Consider the following 10,110-nt stretch of genomic DNA (forward strand, 5'->3'; position numbering starts at 1 on the left):
GCACACAAAAGGAAGTTGTCAAAAAAATGAAAAGGCAACCTATTGAATGGGAGAATATATTTGCACACAATATGTCTGATAAGGGGTTAATATCCAAAAATATATAAAGAACTCATACAACTAAATATAAAAAGACAAACAACCCAATTAAAAAATGGGCAGAGGACCAAAATAGGCATTTTTCCAAAAAGGATATACAGATGGCCAATAGGCACAGGAAAAGGATGCTCAACATCTTTGATCATCAGGGAAATGCAAATCAAAACTGCAATGAGATGCCACCTCACACCTGTCAGAATGGCTATTGTTAAAAAGACAAGAAATCACAAGTGTTGGCGAGGATGTGAAGAAAAGGGAACCCCTGTGCACTGTTGGTGGGAATGTAAATTGGTGCAGCCACTATGGAAAACAGTATGGAGGTTCCTCAAATAATTAAAAATAGAACTACCATACAATTCAGCAAATTCACTACTGAGTATTATCCAAAGAAAACAGAAACACTAACTCAGAAAGATATATGCACCCTTACGTTCATGGCAGCATTATTTACAATAGACAAGCTGTGGAAATAACTCAAGTGCCCACTGACTGATGAATGGATAAAAAGATGTGGTATGTACGCATATATAAACACAGACACACACACACACACACACACGGTGGAATATTACTCAGTCATAAAAAAGAGTGAACTTTTGCCATTTGTGACAGCATGGATGGACTTTGAGGGCATTTGTTTAGTGAAATAAGTCAGAATAATTAATACTGTATATTTTCACTTATATGTGGAATCCAAAAAACAAAACAAATGAACAAACAAAACAAAACAAAAACAGACTCATAGATACAGAGAACAAACTAGTGGTTACCACAGGGGAGAGGGCTAGGGGAAGGCACAAAATAGGTGAAGGTAATTAAGAGGTATAAACTGCCAGTTATAAAATAAATAAGTTACAGGAATGTAGTGTACAACACAGGGAAAATAGTCAATATTTTAAAATAACTTTGTATGGTGTATATCTATAAAAATATCAAATCACTATGCTGTACTCCTGAAAATAATATAATATTGTAAAACAGCTATATTTCAATAAATTTTTTAAATTTTTAAAGATTAAAACTTAAACAGTAAACAGTGAAAAAATAATAAAGAACTCAAACAAATCAAACATTTTTTCATAGTAAGTAGTAATTGGTTTATCGAATTTTGCTTGTGTGCCCTAAATTTTATCTTTTGACAATTGTTTAACATGTTTGTTTTTGTTAAATAATCAATTATTCTTTGGAATTTAGTATGTCAACTAAAATGTCAGGAAATGCTATTCTGAACCAATAGAACTTAGTTTTAAAATAACCTTTGAAAGGAAAGGAAACTATAAACATAAACAAAACCAAATAGAGTTATGGAAACTTCATGGACAAATTTCTATCTGAGCAAAAAAAACAAACAAACAAAAAAATGATGCAGGTAACTGAAAGAATGCAAAGAAACATCACTACACAATTTGCCTTGTCCCTATCTTATTTTTATCACCTCCAAAAATGTCCTGGTTCCCCTTTGCAGTCCATCTCTCCTGCCCCTGTACCCAGGCAACTACTGATCTGCTTTCTGTCGTTATACGTTACTTCACATTTTCTAGGGTTCCATATATACGGAATCATACAATATGTATTCTTTTTTTGTTTAGGTTCTTTCACTCAGCATAATGATTTTGAGATTTATCCATGTTGTATGTATTAGTAGTTTGTGCTTTTTTTGTTGCTAAGTGGTAGTTGCTAAGTTGTAACTACATTTGCTTATCCATTAGCACATTGGTGGACATTTGGATTATTCCCAGTGCCTATTTCAAATAAAGCTGCTATAAACATTCATGTATAAGTCTTTGTGTAGACACACAGTATTTATGTGTGTGGTTTTTTAAACATCATTATTATGTTGTTATATCCTCAATTCACACCCACACACATTTGGATTAATGATTTACATGAAGTTTAAAGATAGTGATGAAAAGTAACAAAAGTATATCTTAGAATTATTTTGTAAAATAAATTAGTGAATAAGACTTTAGAAGATTAAAGCTGTTAATAAAATTAAGCTATGAGGGTGATGATTTAGACAAGCATTCAAGCAAGAAAAGTACGAGCAGGAAAAATGACAGTGAATTTACAGACATTTAATTTTAGTAGGCTTGTGAATCCATTTGTCCCATTTGCATTTTTCGTCATGAGTCTCAGGCAAATAGTGGACATAAAAGCATCAAAGCTTTTGTAACATTTTTCAAATAAAGCACAACAACTTCTTTATAAAATCAATGGAATTCTTCCAACAAAAAATATAAAAGAATACTCTCCGTTTCAAAATTAACTTAACTCACTGAAGGCATGGAGAGAATAAAAGTACAGATATGACTTTCACAGTTGCACACCTGACAGCAAAAGTAAATAGAACTGACACTATTGGTAAGAAATGTGTAAAGCCAGCCAGAAAGATAATGGCTATTACGTGTTCAGAAATAAATCAGAATGAACTATTGAAAAAAATCCCTTTTGCAAATGACTCTATTACCTGTTGCCTAATGTCCTCGCCATACATTGTAGAAAAATACTTAGTTCCTGGTGTATATTAGCATTACATAAAAAACAGACATGATAAATATGAATTAACACTTAGCATTAAATAGGATTCTCATATGAAGGAAAAGTGCTTGACAAATTTCTGTATTTTTAATCATTGAAAAACCGGGCTACAGAATTGGAATTTTTTTTTGCTTAATTGACTCTTGTTTTATGTGATTTATATCGATATATAAATGAGAAAGGATATAGCTACTTGAAGAAAGGAAGTGGCTTCTGAACACCTGCCTGCATGTTGTTTACTCACAGAGAAAAATCACTGGCCAAGAAAAAAAAAAACTCCTGATCTTCATTTAGTGTTGACAGAAATGGTGAGGATAATTAATACTATCAACTTTCAGGCCCTGAATGTACTCACTTTGAGAGCATTGTTCAAAGAAATGAATGCCAGATATAAACTTTGCCTTTTCCACACTTAAATATTCTGCTGTTGGGGAGAAATCTCATTCCTTATTTCATATAAATTTTTGAAATGAAGAATGAGATAAAAATATTGCTTCATGACTATTATGTCAATGAAGAATAATACTGTTTTCAAGGAACGTATAGAAATAACATATCCCAGTAATATACTCAGTAGAATGAACCATCTAAATCCATCTTTCAAAACCAAAGTGTCAGGATTAAGATTGAAGACAAGTAGTTGGGATTTCTTAAGAAGGCCAACCACGAGGGCAAGGACTTGATTGCACAATGACTCTTGCACAGAGCCTGAAGATTTCTTTCACTCTTCAGAAAACATACTCGATGGCTCAACTGGACCTTTTAAACACCACATCCAAATGCTGCAGCGGATGGTGGCGATTTCCGGGACAAACACAAGCAAGCAGTATATTCCAAATCTGTCGCCTCTGTTTCTCAGGTGGAATCAGTCTACCTTCCAGCTTTGAAGGGTGATATCCTTACCAATCCATGATCTGAAGGACCCAGTGAGAAATCGTCCCATAAGACTCACTTGAAAACATCAGGAAGACCTAAGACTCAAGATATATATCTTTGAGCTGGACAAAAATTCCTTGTTAAAAGATTATAAAATAGAACAATTATTTTTTTTAATTTTAAAGATATTATTTTATTTTTATTATTTGTAAGTGTTCACATTTTAACAAATTTGCTTAAAATTCATAAGTTATTAATGCAATAATTGTTTAAGTGATTCAGAGATGCTGAATATTTGGAGAGCACTAAGGTATTCCAATGTTGATGGCTGTTGGGGAAATAAAGGAGATTATTCTGAGATGTTTTAGTGAGTAAAAGAATGTGAAATATAATATTCTTCAATCAAGTAGGAATGTCAGGGCACAGTAGTGCCACTTGACTGGTGACTGTCTCGAGTTTGGGTACCTGGGTTTGCAGATGTTCAGTAAGGGTACCATTTCCTGTTACTCCACATAATGGTTGACCCTGGACTGGATCTACCAGGGTGCACATTACTCTTTCATCTGAGCAAACACAGATGAGCCCTTTTTTGCCGCTTAAGCCCCGTAAGCCTTCTTAATACCAAACTGAAGTCAGCTAAGTTCAGGTGGCTAAAATGGTGCTTTTGTTATGAAAGCAGTGGCCAGAACATGCAAACTCTTTGAGTCACCCAGCCCAGCTATTTCCTTCAGTATCCAACCCTGAGCCAAGTGTTTTTTTATTTTGTCTTCTCAGACTAGGTGACGTTCCCTTGTGGCAGACTCTTGGATAACTGCAGGCAGATGGGGGCACACCCCACTTTTGAAGGGGAGTTTTCAGACCAGAAATTACCAGACTTATGTAAGTGAGGGCATCAGTAGAGCCCAGCATGAGCAGAGTAGGAGGCATTTAGGAAAAGAGTTACAAACAGCAAAGTAGGAGCAAGCCATAGAAGAACACCGAAGCAGCAGCAGCTGGCGCCAAGTAGAAGAGAAGATTGTTTTCTGACAGAATTTACAGACGTCTTTTTTTAAAAAAAAAAAAAAAGAGCAATTTCTTCTTTTGTCTTGGCTCAGTCACATGGCTGTCACATGGGATCAATCCAACCATGGATGTTGATTGTTTCCTTCATGTCTGCTGAGTGTTCTTCTGCTCGGCCTGGGGCCCTTTCCCAATTTTGTTTGTTCACTGAGGCACAGAAAGAATCAAAATCTCTGCGCTCGGGTTCTCCTTAAAGAATTATGAAGAGAACGGACTCAGGGAAGAAGGACCACCTCAACTTAATAACTTCCCCACCAGCTCCATGTCATACCACAGGGCCCTAGATGTAGTACTACTTTGCTTTTTGCAGTGCAGGAAGTTCTAATCCTTCTCAAAAGCCTTCATTATTATAATCAACCTGTAAACAAGCCACTTTGCAGTGGCTTTGTAGGTATTTAATACTTAAAATAATTTTCCCGTGTTTCGAGGTTGTAATAATGCCCACTAGTTTCCAGATTTCCAACAAATAGTACCAGAGGAAAGGATCTGGCCTTTCATGCTTACCATTAAGCACATCCCTCCCTCCAGCATCTTCTTTCCCAGAAATGTCTAAAAACAAGCTCCTGTGATAAAGACTATGTGGATATGACAGAAGGCTGGTGTTTTTCCCATCTCTTTTACTCCCGGCAATATTGTCTTTCGAAGTTCTCTGCAACGTAGACTAATGGGGTGGGAGATGGTTTGTTGGGTGAGGCAGGCAATCCAATGAATGTCTTTTCAAAACACGGGTCCTTTGCTCTTGTAAAAGAAAACTTTGTCACTAAATATTCAGCATGTATGTGCTGTGCTATAGCTATGAAAGATTCTGATTCCATATTCACCAGCAACTACGTCAAAGGGTTGGCTTTGAAGCAGAAACACTGGCAGGAAGGAGCAAAGGTTGATTTTCAAAGTCAGAAAGTTCATAGTGTTATTTGGTCAGGGTTTTTTCAAGATAAATGCAAAAATGTAAAAAAGAAAAAACCACTCTTTTCAAACTGGCCAGTAGAGAGAGTTTTTTCACTCCTGCATTCATTCAGTATGCATTTCTTTTTTTTTCTTTTTTTTTTTTTTTTGTGGGCTGCATTGGGTCTTTGTTGCTGCGCGCGGACTTCCTCTAGTTGTGGCGAGCAGGGGCTACTCTTCGTTGTGGTGCGCAGGCTTCTCATTACAGTGGCTTCTCCTTGTTGTGGAGCACAGGCTCTAGGCATGTGGGCTTCAGTAGTTGTGGCACGCAGGCTCAGTAGTTGTGGCTCACGGGCTCTAGAGCACAGGCTCAGTAGTTGTGGCGCACGGGCTTAGTTGCTTCATGGCATGTGGGATCTTCCCGGACCAGGGATCGAACCCGTGTGCCCTGCATTGGCAGGCGGATTCTTAACCACTGCACCACCAGGGAAGTCCCAGTACGCATTTCTTGAGCATACCCAGAGAGGGCGTGAGAGCTCTGTGGCCCTCTCCCTGTACCTTGCCCTATGCATCTCTTCCATTTGGCTATTCCTAAGTTGTATCCTTTCTAATAAACCAGTAACAGTAGGTAAATTATCCCTGAGTCTTTGAGCCATTCTAGCAAGTTATCAAACCCAAAGAGGGGGCCATGTGAACTCCTGATTTATAGCTGGTTGATCAGAAGTACAGGAGGCTGGTAACTTGCAGTTGGCGCCTGAAGTGGGGGCAGTCTTACAGGACTGAGCCCTTAACCTGTGGGGTCTGCAGTAACTCTAGGTAGTTAGTGTCAGAATTGAATTGACTTATAGGATGGTCAGTTGGTGTCTGGAGAGGTGGAGAACAGGTTGTTATGGGAAAAGAATCCCACACATTTGGTGTCTGAAGTGTTGTGGTGTTGGAAACAGTTCATAGAAGGACACACTTACTTGTTGTGCCTGGAGCTAAGAATCAGGAAGGCTATCAATGAGGTCAGTCCTCAAGAATGAATTGATTTGTGCCAACAGAAAAGGGACCAAGTTTGGAAAGGCATGGAGGTATCTGAGAGCTTGTCAACATGGGGAAAAGAGTTAGTAGGGTGAATCAGGAGTATGTGTCATGGGAACACACTGGGGAGAGGCAGGAAAATAATCTGAGAAATAATTAGGGACTTGGAGCATGACAGACTTCAAATGCTATGCAGGAGAGCAGATCAGTAACCAGAGGAATACCGTGAGGTCCGAGATTCAGAAAACTCATCCTGGCTGGCCACATGGAAGAACTGGAGAGGAGCCATTTAAGAAACTACTATACTAGTCCAGGTCCCAATTTTTTTTAATGATGAGGGCTTGAACTAAGGTAGTAGTCATAGGATTGGACATGAGGAGACAGCTCAGGAGGCATTAATGAGTCAAAATTGATCATGCCTTAGTGGCTGGCCAGATGTGGGAGTGAGGGAGAAGGAGAAGTCCAGGATGGTTCATTTCAGACTTGAGTGCTAGGCAAGTGGTACCATTCACTGAGGGAGGGAACATGGGAGACCGCGTGTTCTGGGAGACCGTGAGCATGAATAGCACACATCAAGTTTGAGGCGTTGGTGATACATTTAGGAGCAGACATTTCAAGATCTGGTCTAGAGATTCAGATTGGAAAGACATTTGAATATGAAGGCCCTGCAAGCAGATGATATATAGACCAGAGGGCCCAGGAGATAGCAGACAGCAAGCACAACTTCAGATATTTGAACACTGTGAGGGTATGGGGGTAGGGGGATGATTTTCTCAGTCCTTGAAAGAAGCTTGATCAGTGTCTCAGAACGAGTTCAGACAAAATGACTGAGATGAAACAAGGGGAACTCTGCTCTGAGTTTGTGGATCCCCACTCCCTGGCTGTGAGCATAAGGGACAGACGGATGGTCAGTGTGCCTCTTGAAACCATACATGCCCCAAGTTAGACCATCAGGTACATCTTTGAAAGAGTAGTGCCTGTTCTCTCAGGTCCCATGTCCTTGCTGGGATGTCCCTTGGCCACTTGGAACTCTTGTCTGTCTGCTTAGGCTTCCCAAGGCCCCTCAGCGGGAGCCTCTACTTTCCCCACCTTACAGATCCCCTGTGTAAGAGAGAGGGTTCCTTTTCAGGCAGGTCTGTCTGCGCCTCATTCCAGAGAAATGGCTCATCAGTCTCAGGTCTCGATTTTCTAAACCAGGATGACAATCTGTTGAAACCAGAAAAAGCAATCCCTCTTTTCACAGAATGTACTTTCTAGGGGAAATGGGAGGAACCTATAAAAGATTTACCTCTTCATTTTGACTCACTGCCCTGACTGCAGGACATGATCTCCCTGAAAGACTGATTCTTACCCTCACAGCTGCATCAGTCAGCATGCAGGAAGCACTTGACCCAGGCTCTGACCACACAGTGGCCTTAAGCCTAGGGGTGAAGGGCATGGTACATGCTTTCTGTTTCTAGAGTCACAGTGCTCATGTACAGAAGACCTTTTAGGAGAATGTCTTTAAAGGCACATCTCTAGCCAAGAGTCCTTGCCTCTTAACTTTTCTAAAGTTCATCTTATGTGTACAAATGACTCTGCCTTCCCAGCGGGAGTGGCTCTCGGCCTCCTAATGTGGGCCCATGCTATGGAAGAAGCCAGCTCAGGCTGACCGTGCTGAGTGCCCAGCAGACGTGGCTGCTGGCTTTGGGTGAGAAAGTATTCCTGATCCATCAGAATAATGATTTCAGCGTGTTCTCAGCAGGTTCTCAGTGTGATCCCACAAGGGTACCCCATCCCTCTGCACGATATGTTGTACTTGGAGTCCTTCCCCGTTTCAATTTCAGTATCAGTCGGAGGGAAAGAGCAAAACAGCATTCCTTCATGTACATAACCAGTAGGCAGCTGGCTACTCCTGGTTGGTAACATAACTCCACCAGTGTATTCTGGCAGCTGGGTTTACTTAAGGGAAAAGACAGACATTCCCCTGCTCAGACACAAGAGCTGCTAAACATGTTTCCAGTAGCCTCCTTGCTGTCTGTAAAAATAAAATCCTTGAGGAAAAACAGCAGTAAGGGACCAGTCTTTGAGATAGCCTAAGCACAAATCCCAGATCTGCCTCTTACCAGCTGTGTGGCCTTATTCATTCATTTATTCATTTAAGAAATATTTATGGAGTGCATACCACATAGCAGGCAGACTCTTTAGACCAGTTAGCTGATCTTGATAAGTCTCAGTTTCCTCATCTGAAAAATGGGGATAATGATACATACCTCCCAGGGCTATGTGAGGAAAATGTGAGATAGTGTATATAAAGCCTATGGCACAGGGGTGGTACAAAGGAAGTCCTCAATTAAGGATGACTGCCGTAGGTGTTATTCCCTTTACCCCAGCCCGTGCTAACTGCCTGCCCAGTGAGGAACTCATGACAGTGCCAACACCTCTTTCTCAGCCCCCATCTGGTACAGAGTTCACCTTCGTTATTCCTTCTGTCTTTATGTGAGATTCACTGACCTGGGGCTACCCACGCTAAGGGACAGTGTGAATGATGGCAGAGATCACCGTCTCTGTCCTGGCTTCTGAGCTCACCTTTGCTGTCAGCTGCCCACCCTGCTCTTCCCATTGATTCTCTCTAGAGTCAGGTCCTCATATTCATCTGATAATACTAAATATACATACAATATGTATCTGTAATATTCATCTATAAGATATACATGTATATTATATATATGTATGTCTGTGTTTTTTCCTCACGCAAAGTTGAATAGATTTCTCAGTGGTGGGCAGGAGAAGTAATAGCTTTGACACAGACATTTGGTAAGAAAAAGTTGACCCGATTAACACAATCAATACCGAAGCTGAATGAGGCTCCAGCAGACTCTAGCTTTATCCAAAAATCTCCCTCCAAATATTCTCCAGTTTATCTGGGGTTATCTTATAATGTAGAACAGCGGTCCCCAACCTTTTTTGGCACCAGGGACAGGTTTCGTGGAAGACAGTTTTTCCATGGACGGGGGGCGGGGAGGTGGCGTGGGGGAGATGGTTCAGGGAGCGATGGGGAGCGGCAGATGAAGCTTCACTCACTCGCCCTCCGCTCACCTCCTGCTGTGCGGCTTGGTTCCTAACAGGCCGAGGACCAGTATCGGTCCCTGGCCCGGTGGTTGGGGGTTGGGGACCCCTGATGTAGAAGAAGTAATAGCAGATGGTCCTGACCTCCCATCAAAATGTCCAACCCCACTGGGAGTGGTACTCAGGTAAATCCAGGTAGGCTAGCAGTGATCATCCGTGTTAAATCAGAGAGCAGGCCAGACAGCACACCAGGCAAAACTAGCAGGCTTCCTGCAGACCTCACCAGTCTCCACAACGGGGTCAGGTGCCTTTTGTTTCAGAGCACAGGTCTCCCCAAAGCCCTGGAAGAAATCCTGACTCTAATGAGTGGAACTCTGGTCCAGTGGTTCTGGTCCACAGTTCTAGTCATCTGTCCAACTCCTTAGGCACCTGATGCAGGTACCTGAGTCCTGTTTCCCCGAGACTGATGTCTGCCTCAATCTTCTATCCAAACCCTAGCTCCTCAAAGGCTTGCTGTCACCCACCCCTTTTCACTGTGAACCCCAGTCTGGGACTCGCACCACATCTGTCAGGCCTGTACTG

Source organism: Balaenoptera musculus, chromosome 2, assembly GCF_009873245.2.
Source record: "Balaenoptera musculus isolate JJ_BM4_2016_0621 chromosome 2, mBalMus1.pri.v3, whole genome shotgun sequence".
NCBI lineage: Eukaryota > Metazoa > Chordata > Mammalia > Artiodactyla > Balaenopteridae > Balaenoptera > Balaenoptera musculus.